The 13,381-nt window shown below is 42.2% G+C and overlaps 1 protein-coding gene across 1 annotated transcript in view; it reads left to right on the top strand.

Moving 5' to 3' along the window:
• Window positions 1-3,416: 3,416 nt before the first annotated feature.
• Window positions 3,417-13,381, top strand: part of RALBP1 (ralA binding protein 1) — a 37,615-nt gene continuing 27,650 nt past the window's right edge. Inside the window, exon 1 of the mRNA XM_062570125.1 lies at window positions 3,417-3,553. The gene's annotated coding sequence lies outside the window, so the exon portion shown is untranslated. The remainder of the gene's footprint in view (window positions 3,554-13,381) is intronic.

Raw genomic sequence — 13,381 nt, 5'->3', positions numbered from 1 at the left:
CAGGCTTGCTCTTGTTTTTTTCCTGTATGTGTTGCTATGTTAGCAGTATGGCAAATCTGTTAGCCTGATAGAGGCAAGGGTACCACAGCTCCAGGCTCCTGTGTCCAACCAGCAGCAAGGCTGAGCATGTGATTCCACACAAACACATGTGTACAACACATGCACACAGCTGGCCACAGTGACCAACACAGGCAGAAGCATTCAGCAGTAACACAGGTGGTACCAACAGCCTCATCCTGTTCCCTGCTTCAGGGTGAAGGTCCATTATGGGAAATCTATATACATAAACAGTATGGATCCCCCAGCAGTTGGCCTTGGATGCTCAGCCTACCCTGTAACTGGCCTGGCTCCCAAGTGTCCCCAGTTGCTGGCACCTGGGCATGTCAGGGCCCACAGCCCCACTCCAGCTGCTGCTCCACAGACCCCCTTGCGTATACCAACACCTGCAGAGAGACACACACACAGCAGATCCCTTTGGTAATTGGCCTTGGACACTTGCCAAGCTAGTAGCTGGTCCTGGATCTTCTTGTCTTGTGATTGCCACACAAATGTGTTTCTTAGTTAATTCAGTCAATTCCCAGACCCCATTGTCTCTCTGGTAGTTGGCTTGGACCTCCTGGCCAGTTGCCAGTACTCCAGTACTTGCAGGCCCTTTGGTTTCTGCCTGCCTTCCCAAGCCATTTACCCTGCTACTGGCTACTCCATTACCTCCCCCTCATTCAAAACAAGTTGCTGTGCAGACAGGAGTAAAGAAAGGGCCATAGAAGGAGCAGGCCCTTCTTTCCAGTTCTATCACACATGTATTTTCTTCATCTTTATGGGAGCAGGTGTTTCATTACGATATCCTCTCAATTCAAATATGTGCTTGGTCAACAAAGGAAAATTGAAGGTTTGTGTAATAAAATGACTATGCTCATTTTGGCCTCTCTGGAAGATATCTAGTATTTACCACATTATACATAGCTCTTTTAATTGTATAAGCAAGAAGGACAGTGTTCAATTAATATGGAGTTCATCTGTAGTACCAGCACAGACCAAAGGGGTAGTTTTTAAAACTCAGAATAAACCTAGAAGTTGAGATATTAAAATGGCTTCTCGGGCATTATTTCATACTATCAATTAGAAGATAAATCCATTATCTTTCACTAATAAAAAGACATACTCAACCACAAAACTGGCTTTCTTGAAACAGTCTTTCAGCTGGAGGTAATGGGAGGAAATTATCTGTTCATTTACACAGATATGTTTTGCCTTTTTTTTTTCTAAAATGCTTTCTGGAGCACCACTCCATTATTATTTTATTAAATTTATGAGGCTCAGGTATAGCAGCAAGACTGAATTTCAAAGCAGAGAGCTTGTCATTGTAGAATCCTTGCTTGAGTTTGTCCTTAAAACAGCAAGAATTTAAAGATGAATGAATTAAGGAGCTGTAGGGTGTAAAAATGTGTGTCTCTGTGTAAGCCTCTGTAAGTAGGCTTCAGAGCACATTGAGGTTTCTGAAGTTTAAAGTTACCCAATTGTATTTCATATGGTGGCAAACTGGTCTAGTACTGCACACAATTACTTGTTTGTTTTTGGCAAAAAATGGGAGAAGATTCATTTTGTGTTCATCAACTGATGGACCTATTGTGTGTGAACTTAGGTTAACAACAGCCTCTGATAATACTTATTCTTCAGAGTTGAGAGCCTCTGGTGACTGTCCCTTCAAGTGGAGATCCTTACAAGCAATCATCTCAAATTACTAGAGAAGTTACTAAAGTAACCATTCTTTGCTCCTTTTGCCAAAAATAATACAGCCTTTGTATATATATAAAAAAAAAAAAAAAAAAAAAAAAAAAAAAAAAAAAACATTAGCTGTGATGTTAACATTAAATCAAACAGTAAGTACTTGCCTTTAAACTGTTCCTTCTGGGAGGGAGGAGGGAAACGGGGAGCTGTGTGGTTATGTAATACGCTGTGGAGACAATCTCTCTGTGCTCCAACACTAACCAGAGTGTTTACAACCCTCTCTTTTGTAATTTCTACTGAATAGCACAAATTCCTGTGGGGGACCTTTTACATTTCCACAGAAGGTTGCACAAAGAGCCCGTTTGACAAGGACTAAGGAGCATTGAATCTCAAGTGAATAAATGAAGCAGGTGGCACAGTGCCACAGTATTAATGTGTCCAGTAGCGCAGGGATTATGTCTGAGGCTGTGGGAATGAATTGGTCTGCTTCTTACTGGAATAAATTCCCCTGTTGATTAGGAATCCTGAAAAGGATTCAAGATATGCAGGTGCTTAACATAATCAGAGACTTGTATGGTGAGAGACAAAGAATACAAAATTCTTTTAACAACACTATAAACAGGATGCAAGTTGAGCTGGAGATGTGTTTCTTGGCACGGATCATGTCCTCGAGTCACAGAGTATTCCTCAAATTTCTTGTATGCCACAAAACAGCAAAGACAAACTGGTAATGTTGCAAGCTCAGATTTGTTGCACAAGATGAAGCGAAGTGGATGGCTGCTCTCTTTTGCACTGTAAACATAGAAATCCAGCAATGTTATTCAGAAAGCAGGCTGGATGTAAACAGCTAGAGCTGTGTCAGCGCTTACTTTTGTATTCAGTATCTTTTAATGTTTGTTGACTTTCCACTGTTACCAATTTGGAGGGGTTTATCTCACAACTGCTTTAGCTGTAGATGACTTCAATTGTTCCTAACGCTCACGTTTCTCGTAAAGTCTGCTCGCAAAAGCAAACAGGTTTCTGTTCCTGTCTGCTCAGAGCGGCCTCGCTGAGCTTCACCAGGCTCCGACGCTGTTCCGCGCCTAGAGGAGGAGCGGCGAAGAGACGCCCTCGAGCGGCGCTCCACTCCCGCCTTACCCCGAGGCGCCTGGCTGCATGCAGCCGGGGCCCAGGCCAGCCCAGCGCGCCCCCGGCCCGGCCCGGAGGCCGCTCGGCCGCGGAGCTCTCCCCCCTCAGCCGCCGCTGAGGCAGGAACCTCCCCCGCTCACGACCACACTGCCCAGCGAGGCAGAGGCAGCCGAGGCCAACGGCGGCGCCTCACCTCGCTGCTGCCCAACGCACGGCTGCCACCGCCACCCCCCGCAAGGTCGCTGGGGGTTGTAGTCCGGCGCCCGGTCACCCCTTCCCCCAGGGTGCGCCGAGGGAACTACAATACCCGTCATGCCCCGCGCGCGGGAACGTCGGGCAGGGGCGGGGCATGGGCAGGCGGCTCCTTCCCCGCCCCGTCTCCCACTCTCCAACTGCGCGTGCGCAGAGCATCGGGCCCCGCGCGCTCCCCGCAGCGCCACAGCGCACGCGCCTCCTTTCCCACACCCTCCCGCCGGCGCCCCGCCGCCCTGCGCGTGCGCCAGGGGGCTCGAGCCTCTGCCCCGCCCCGCGCCGCGGAGCGAGGCGGCGGCGCATGCGCGCTGGGGAGCTCGCGCCGCCGCTCAGCCGTCCTTGCGGGCCGGGCGGCGGAGGCGGAATGGGGCGCGAGGCGGCGCCCCGCGCCTGAGGCCGAGGCGGAACCGCCGCCGCCGCCGCGCCGGCGAGCTGGACCCCGACGGTTAGTGCCGGGGGGAGCGGGCAGGGAGCTCCGGCCCGGCCGCCTGCGTCTGCCGGTGAAGGGCGAGGAGGAAGCCACTTCCGGGCTGGCGGGGGGATAGCGGGCGGCGGGGCGCAACGGCTGCCGGGGCGCAACGGCTGCCGGGGGGAGGGAGGGGAGGTTGCGCCCCCTCGGCCGGGGCTGGCGGTGAGGGGCGGCGGCGGCCGCGGGGTGCCCTGCTTGTCCCTCCCGCGCACGCCGCCGTCCCACCTGCCCGGCCGAAGCCCCGCAGCCGCCGGGGAGCCGCCCTCGCCGGGGTCCCGTCCGGGGCTCTCCCCCTCCCCGCCAAGGGCTGCCCCCTCCGGGGCAAGGCGGCGTGCGTGCCCCGGTGGAGGAGTGGGGCAGCGCTGGGCGCGGGGACCGTGTGTCCCGGCACTGTCGCCTCCTGCCTTGCCCCCAGGAAAGGGGTCTGCTCCCTAGGCTTGGTTTGATGGCCGCCTTTTCGCTCGTATCCTCAACGCGAGCGAGCGTCGTGCGCTGCTGGGTGGTTGTCAGGCTCCTTCTGTACCATATTTTCTTACTATCTTAATCTTACACTTCGAGGTGTCAGATTTACTGTAGCTCAGGCTGAGATTGGAAGTGTTCTGGGTTATGTCCGTGGTTTTCTATGAGTTTTTATTATTATTATTCATTTACCTTCACCTGGAGGTTACATCTTTAAAAGTAGAAGACTCTTACCGTCATTGACATCATTACAGCTAGTATGTTTGAAAAGTTCTAAGCGTGTTGTATTTGCTAACTGATGATGATGTTTAGAAAGTGTGTACATCATATACCAGTGCATGATGCAGGAAGAAAAAAGCAGATTTTCCCTTAAGTGCATATGTATGTTAAGACAAAACATAATGAAAATACCCAGAAACCACAGTGGTAATTCGAAAGTATCTGTTCCCGAGAATGTTTTGGTTTCAGTTTGTTTTCCATTGTCCTTAAGGTTCAGGATCATTTTTAATGAAGAATAATAATGAGGAATAACTGGCTAAGGACTTCTTACCAGTTGCATAAAATAGGTGGATCTGTACAAATCTTTTCTAGTACAACAATTCTCATATCTATTTCTCGTGTGGAAAGCTCTTGAAGCAGTAACTATCATAACTGTTCAACATTGCTGCAAGGCAGTGTAATTCAGGGATCATATTAAGGCTATAGTTGGTATGACTGTAGATGAATATGAATTTATTAGCAAGTTTTAAAGAGTACGTTTGACTCTATTTTTGATATAATTTGAAATACTGCATGCAACTTTTGATGAATTATACCATACAACAAATTTAATTCATTTTATAGTATCGTCCTATACAATTGGTGTGACACATACTCTTGGAGGGTTTTTTTCTGCAGAGAAGTAAAAAAGCGGGGGTGGGGAGGAGAGAAGCTTCCAAACTGTTGTGGCTTTGAATGTTTATTACTTTGAGGTGTTTGAAATTTACTGAAAAGCCTTACTGTAATCTTATAGGTAATTCTGCCTGAAGTAGATGTTATTATGGAAGAGCAAGGAACTTTTAAGTTTCGTGTTCTAGGGATCTCCTCTCTATAACTTCGAGAAAATAATTTCTGTTCTTCAGTTTTCCTATATCTGAAATTGAAATAGAAGATGAGAATCACTGTATGATATATTTCTTAATTTTCTTACAGTAAAGGCTTGGATGTTTTCTGAGTAAACAGTGTTATTTCTGACAAGGTATTTCATAAAATGCTGCTGTTTAAAAATACAAACATATGCAAATTTATTTTCCTTCTTTAAAAGTTGGTGTTATGTAACTGGCATCTATATGTCAAAACATAGTATGACTTACTTCCTCAGTTAACTGTATGCCTAATATAGCTTACTAAGTTTTACTCTGAACTAATGGATGTTAGTATATTTTGAATTGGTGAATCACTCATTACCCTTAAACTAGTCATGGTTCACCATGTACCTACTTCAGACTTTCACCTGAATAGTTCATTGGTTGTTCTGTTCACCAGTACCTTGTGCACCACAGTTTGGAAATAAGTTATTCAAAAAACAAACAATCCTGTATTTGGGCTGGATGTAGCCTATGGAAGTCTTGCACTTAGGCTGCATCACAAATGTGATGGTATCAAGAGATGATTTCTGTCCAAATGGCAATTGTCTCCTGCCTGTCCAAGCCAGAAAGGTGAGGATACAGGTTGATTTTAGAAAAAGGAAAGGTATGACTCTCTTTCCTTCCCTACTTACCCTCCCTGTGGTGGCCCATCCCTCACCTCTTGGGCATGGTTTCAGCAAATACAAACTTGGTTGAAGCTGTAAGGGGACAGTGGAGTAAAAGAGCCCTTGATGTTGGCAGCAGCACCAGCAAACCTTCCTCTCTTACTGCATTGAGTAACAGCAGGGGTCCTCCAACAGCTTTCCTTTAGGCTGCCGTAGACGGGCAGATAGAGCAGGAGCTAGCAGAAGGGTCCTGCTTTCAGGAGGTGGCAGCTTAAGTGGGGAGGTTGCTGGAAAGGGATGTGCAGAGCAGTATATAATTAGTTAAGTAAGGAAGGAATGGTGATCCAGTCAAAGTATAGTTTATGATCTTCTTACTAGAAGATAGTTTACTAGGTAAAATTATTTTATGTGGGATTCATCGTAAATAAAGTATTGTGACAGTTTTTAATAGGGAAGAAATTGTGAAAAAGATAAAATCAAAGTACAGTGACTTCAGTCAGTTAGGTATTTTGTTAGGAAGTTTGAAAAAGTTAATACCTGAATAAAATATGACTGAGCAAAAACACTTGAGAAATATAATTGTGGTTTTTGGTTTAATTTGTTGTTGGTTGTACATTGAAAAAGGGGAAGGCATGTTTTTATCGGCTAATCAATGAATTCCAAGTAAGTATGGTCCTAATTCAAAAATGTGAGATCAGAATATTTAGCAGCAATCAGTTCACTACCTACTAGCAGTGAACTACTTTGGTTAGTAAATAAGACTTATTTACATAGAAGACATAGTTTAGTTGTTTTTTATTCCCCTAACGTAGATTGGGTAACACTGAGCAAACAAAAATACAGATAACGAGCACTTGTTTTCAGCAATTCCTAGTTTCTTCCAGAAGCAGCTTGACATAACATGCTGAATAAAGAATAAGCAACAGTCTAATAAATAAGAAAGAGTGTTCACCAAATAATAGTTGTATCAATCTGAGTAAGTATAGGGAGCTATTTAACAGCTCGAATGAATGACTATGGTATATATTCTAGTCAAAAAAAGGAATTAGTAGAGACAATGTTATATTTAGTTTTACATAATCAAGTTCACTGTTGATTTTTATGTGCAGAATTAAATCAGGTAATTGTTCTGATGTAATAATGATTGAAAGAAATGATTTAAATCACTTCATCCTCACTGGCATGTACCTAATAATTACCATTAATCATCTGTCTTCTTGTTTTAAGTGCTGGGAAAAGGAGGAAAGAAATACAAACCTTAAGCAATCAATTCAGTATGAGAGTTCTTAAAAAGAAGGATTACGGTTTTTACTGTTACAGATTAATTAATGGTATGACCCTGTAGGCAATCCTTGGCTTGTTTCCATCCAGGTCACTGTCTTTCCTGGAGGAAACTGGGGATGGTTTAATGATGCTTGCTAACTACAACCCAACACAAAGAACAAGGCTGAGGAAGACAATGGAAGTGTATGTAGAGATGCACTATTGCACTATTTTATCTACTGGGAAATGTGTTTTTTTCCTAGCAGTAGTTGCTGATTTCTACTTCAGTGCAGTGTAAGAGGCAGATTTGGAGCTAGCAGCAGATTTCTCACTTCCACACTGCTTTCCCTATTATCCTTCTTGCTCACAAGAAGTTGAGCTTTTTCAAAGTGACTATTTTAGTCTCTGGAGGCATAGAAGGAAAGAAGGGGATGAGTGATGGCTGCTTGCATGAGGTGGGAAGAGGCCAGATGGCTGCTGTAGAGGAAGCAGGAGGAGTAAGTCATTTGTGGTAAGGTTTGAAATTCTGAATCAGAATGCAGGTTTGAACTAAACTGAAAATTAAGTAAAATAAATTTGATTTTAATGTGGTTATTTTATAGATATGATAGCACTTAGTGAATAACTGTTCACTCAAGTCAATTGATATATTTATGTGCGGATAAAATATAAGAGGGTTTCTCTTTCGTCCTGTGTAATGTGAAATTTCTCATGTTTCTGTGTATATGATCTAGCACAAGATGGTGTACAAAACTTGCTTCCTCTTTTACAGTTTCAGTGGGGTCACTGGACTTTTGTATGAGGAATAACTGAGCTTTGTGCCAGAACACAGACATCTGGCAGGAACAAATTCATGGGACCAAACATAGCCCTGTGGTACCACTAGGGCTTGAGCTGGATAAATATTTTTTTAAAAACACAATATATTATAATAGTACTGTTAACTTGGAAGAAGGGCTATCATAATGACAAAAACTTGCAGCTTCCCTTTTTCACAAAAATTTGATTAAGAATTCCACAAGGTTCTCTTTAAAACCATGCCGAACTCTTTAGAACAGGAGTTACGTGTAAGAGTAAGAAACTGTTATTTTTAAGGTGTTTTGCTGTAATCTTTTTTTTTTTTTTTAACTTTAAAATGCAACTTATCCTGGTATTTAGACTGATTGTGATCTTAAAATTCTTAGCTCATTCATGTGCATTTTTAAATATGAACATCACCAATCATAAAACAAATCTCTAGTTTTTGTTACAGTGAAGATAAATTTTCACTAACTATTATTAGCATAAAGTACATTGAATGGAAATTGTAAATTCTAAAATTAAACGTGTCATCAGTGGAAACTCTCTCATTTCAAGGTCTTAGTAGAGTTTTTCTTTTGTATTACTATGGAAGTCCATAATTCTTCATTGTTTTTTCCTTTTTCCAGTACTCTACTTTTACTTATCACTGAGTGTCTTTGTTTAAGAATTCTTGATGAAAGATATTAAATTGTCAGATATTTTACTGTATTTGTAATAATACAATTTCAGTATATTTTAATATCACAAACCAATTGATATACAGGCATAACACCAGTCTTTACAGAATCTGAAATATCTTCTTTTAATTAGAAAAAAATATTCCTTTTTTGCTACCTTACTCTTAATTTTCAATATTGGTTGCTTGAGAGGTGGTACTATAATTTTAAGATAGCCTGAGGAGCTCTCCATGATTTTTTGTTTGTTTTGATTGATTAAACTAAAAATGTAAGATCTGGGGGGAAAACATATAATGGAATAGTTTTACCCAGAAACTCTGAATTATTTCAACTTTTCTTGTTCTTTAGATGTTTTAATCTTTACAGGTTTTTTTAAATATTGTACTAGCCTTCTGTAAGCTAACCTCAAATGAAAAGATCTTTCACAGGAGAAGGATAATGCTCTGAAGTTTAAATCCTGAAAATTTGGGTTTGTAGTTCTCCAAAACTCGTATAATACAAACTCTTCAATCAAGTGGTTTTTATCTGTCGTGTTTTGAAAATGATTTAAACTAGGCTTTAAACTAGGAATGACAGGGGAGGGACAGAATGACCTGCAGTCAAGTAAGGCAGTAATGGATGGGGTTTGCAAGCAAAGGGTCTGGGGTGATGTAAACAGAAAGGACTTCTTAATCAACAAAATAGGGCAGAAGTAGAGTTGCCCCAAACCTACGCATGTAAAAAACGAAGTGCCCACATTATGAGGACCACATAGTTATGCTGCCATTCAGAGGGACCTTAACAGATAGTAGAACTGGGCAGACAGGAACTTCATGAAGTTCAGCAAAGGGAAGTGCAAAGTTCTGCACCTGGGGAGGAACAACCCCAGGTACCAGTGCAGGCCAGGGACCAACTGACTGGGAATCAACTTTGCGGAACAGGACCTGGGGATCCAGGTGGACAACAAGTTGACCATGAGCCAGCAATATACCCTTGTAGGAAAGGTGGACAGCAGCACCCTGGACTGCATTAGGAAGTGTTGTCGCAGGTTGAAGGAGGTGATCCTTCCCCTCTACACAGCCTCGATAGGGCAATGTTGGGATGTCTGTGTCCAGTGCCGGGCTTTCCAGGATAAGAGAGAGATGGAGCTACTGGTGTGAGTCCAGCAAAGGCCACAAAGGTCATAAAGGGACTGGAACTTTGAGGAGTGGCTGGGAGAGCTGGAAGTGTTCAGCCTGGAGAAGAAAAGGCTCAGGGAGGTCTTGTCAATGTGTATAAATGTCTGATGGGAGGCATAGAGGACAGGGTCAAACTCTCTTTTCATTTGTCCTGTGTGACAGGACAAGAGGCAGTGGGCACACACTGACACACTGTAAATTTCACCTGAACACCAGAAAACACTTTTTCACTGCGGGGTTTGTTTGACATTGGAAGAGATTGCCCGGAGGGGTTGTGGGTTTTCCTTCTCTGGAGATCTTCATAACCTGACTGGACACAGTCCTGGGCAACCTGTTCTAGGTGACGCTGCTTGAGCTTGACCCCTAGAGGGGGGTGGACCAGATGATCTCCAGAAGATGCCTTCCAACACCAAGTATTTTGCAACTCTGATTTTGTTATAGATGCATATTTTTAACATATGGTCACAGAATGGGTAAGGTTGGAAGGGACTTCTGGAGATCATCTAGTCCAACCTCCCTTGCTCAAGCAGGGTCACCTAGAGCAGGTTAGACAGGGTTGCATCCAGGCGGGCCTTGAAGATCTCCAGAGAAGGAGACTCCACAACCTCTCCAGGCAACCTGGTCCAGTGCTCCGTCACTCTCGCAAGGAAGAAATTCCCCCTCACGCTCAGGCAGAACTTCCTGTGCTTCAATTTCTGCCCATTGCCTCTTGTCCTGTCACACGGGACAACTGAAAAGAATTCGGCCCATCCCCCTGACACCCTCCCTTCAGGTACTTGTACACATTGATAAGATCCCCCCTCAGTCTTCTCTTCCCCAGGCTGAAGAGGCCCAGCTCTCGCAGCCGTTCCTCGTAGCGCAGGTGCTCCAGCCCTCTGATCATCTTTGTAGCCCTACGCTGGACTCTCTCCAGTAGCTCCATATCTCTCTTCTACCAGGGAGCCCAGAACTGGACACAGGACTCGAGATGAGGCCTCCCCAGGGGTGAGTAGAGGGGCAGGATCACCTCCCTCAACCTGCTGGCAACACTCTTCCTAATGCACCCCAGGAGACCATTGGCCTTCCTGACCACAAGGGCACATTGCTGGCTCATAGTCAACTTGTTGTCAGGTACCGGTTACATTGGTACCTAGATTATTCCTGGAACCACTAGCATGCCTAGAACAAAACAATTTTATTCTAGGTGTGCTAGGGTTTCTATTAAGTTAACTGCACTAATTTTGTTTAAAAAGCTTGACTCTTCTTGTGTAGACAAGACTGCAAAACAGATTTGGGAATGGTAATCCAAACTTGCTTGGTCCTGTGCTATCAGATACTGAACTTTTTGGCCAAAGGCAAATCATACACAGTTTTGGTGCCTGTGTTATTTCATTTGTTTTTATTATTTTAGTAATTAAATTAAAAAAAAGTAACTGTGTATTTCATAGGATATGTATGGGTTTTTAAATGTTGTTTTGCTTTGAAGCGATGATTGCCAAAAATTGCAGCATAGTGCTACATGTTGACTTGAAGCTTGATTTAGAAAGTGTATGTGAACTTAATTTAAAATTCTGAAGATACATATACATTTTTGTACAAATCTGGTGTTTCACACAAATTTCCTGGCTTAGCCCATTTTGCTTTGTGAATTGGTAGAAAGTTAAATATTGCAAACTTCTGGGTGTTTTGGGTTACTGCTGTTATTTCAGTTCATCACTTGTTAAATGATACAACACATCCTTCTAAAATACACATCGTGCACTTTTTGTCTGTCTTTAGTTTTATTCCCTTGGTTAGGAATTTAAATAGCTACAAAAATACCTCAGCTTAGTGCTTTCTCTCCAAACTTTGTTTCCAAGTTCTTCTCTGCAGCCTTCCTACTGGAAGTCCCAGACTCCTTTTTTCCTCTGTGAAAGTTAAATGAGTTCTACACAGTAACTTAAGATGTAGAATTCTTTTATTTATATTATCTTTAATTTAAGAAAAACTAACAACCTCAAATCAGATAAACAAGCTATATAAAACTCTACTTATCTTTTGCTGGTGCAGAATGTTCTTGGTAAGTAACAGAAATTGAACTGGAAGGGGAAATCAGTAGGTTCAGTACCTAACGTAACTGAATAGTCTTGTGCTTCCCTCTGGAAAAAAGTCTCTGTTGAGCATAGATGGTGATTCTGTACTTCCTAGCCATTCACTATGGAGGAAAACTATGGAGACCAGCTGCTACCAGAAGCTGGGTGGTGCCACACCTTGTCTTGTGCATTTGTGAATATTTTCAGTGTTCACATTCATGAGATTTTGCAACATCTCTACCCTGGAGGTGGTAGTATTAATCATAATTAATAATCTACTGAGCTTATATATATTTAAATATAAGTTTCCCTGTGGGTATAGAGTGAATCTGGGGCAGAGGTGGAAAACAATGTATGAATCCTGACTCCGGGAAAAATTTAAAGATCAGAAACTTGCATAAAGGTTAAGTTCTTCATACAGTCTTGATGAAGAGTTGCCATTAGTGTTAATGGAAAAATGCCTGAACAGAAGAGATCATATAGTGTTGTTATTGTATGCAGACTCATAGACCGTAGTCAAAAGAGTTTGACAGACATTGGCATCCATGCCATCAGATTCAAATGGTACAGACATAGCTTAGACCAATAAAGGAATTATTTTATTAACATGGCTTAAACCAGATCTCTGAATGAAATAAGCTGTACCAGAAACAAACGAAAAAACTTTTGTGAATAAAACTACATCTACAGTAAGGTTTTGCTATAAGTGCTCTGCTGGAAGTTCAGAAAAGTCATTCTTATCCATTATAGTTAGGAAAATATTTGCATGGAGACCCGATCTGCAGTGGATTTTACTCGGTTTAAACTTGGTAAAAACTCCTATATATTGTCCAGTTACCATTAGTGGTTATTGACCTAAAAAAAATAGTGAAAGAGAAGTTTCACTTTCTGTCTTCACCAGGAATTTTATCTGCAGCATCTCCATTTTGGCTGTGGTGTAATTATTAAATAATCATTAAAAATATCACAGGAGCTGTTATATAATAACCAGTCTTTCTAGATCACAGACTGTATTTACTGTTTTGTTGTTATTGTGGAATGGGTTTCATCTCAACCATCATAGTTCTATTTTAATTTAACAAACTACACGGTAAGAGTTGGATGTGATTTGCCTGTGTTACAATGGATCATACAGGGTTTTAAACTTGGAAAAAGTCATACATTGAAACTGATTATCTGTGTCATATATCACACTATGAAGAGATCCAAGCAAAGCTGTTCTTAGTTTCTCCATATGTTACAGAATTATCTGTTCAAACGACAGCTTGTAATTTATACAGCTCTTCATCTACATTCAATACGTAGTGGCAAAAATTGAATGTAAAGCTCAAAAAACTTTCAATTGTAACTGTAAAACCTTGTATAACATTATTTGTGTTTTCAGAAAATGCTAATTTCTGTGGATCATGATGCCTTAGAATCAGATTTTCTTTGATCTTGGTGAAATAAAATAAAATAAATTGTTAATACTGACCTCACAGTTAAAGAATTATGAAGTGACTTTCATAAAAGGGACTTAATGCTGTTTGAAAACTCTAAATAAAATAATGATCAAAGCTCAGCCATTTCAGTGAAGAGGTATGCCACTCCTAACTGATTTTTTTTTTTTTTTTAATTTCCGGTGTGAAAGACTATCTCAATAATAGGTTAGAGAGAGACAGTTT

The sequence above is a fragment of the Rhea pennata genome, chromosome 2 (assembly GCF_028389875.1).
Source record: "Rhea pennata isolate bPtePen1 chromosome 2, bPtePen1.pri, whole genome shotgun sequence".
In the NCBI taxonomy this organism is placed as follows: Eukaryota; Metazoa; Chordata; class Aves; order Rheiformes; family Rheidae; genus Rhea; species Rhea pennata.
This window is presented reverse-complemented; position numbering and strand designations above follow the sequence as displayed.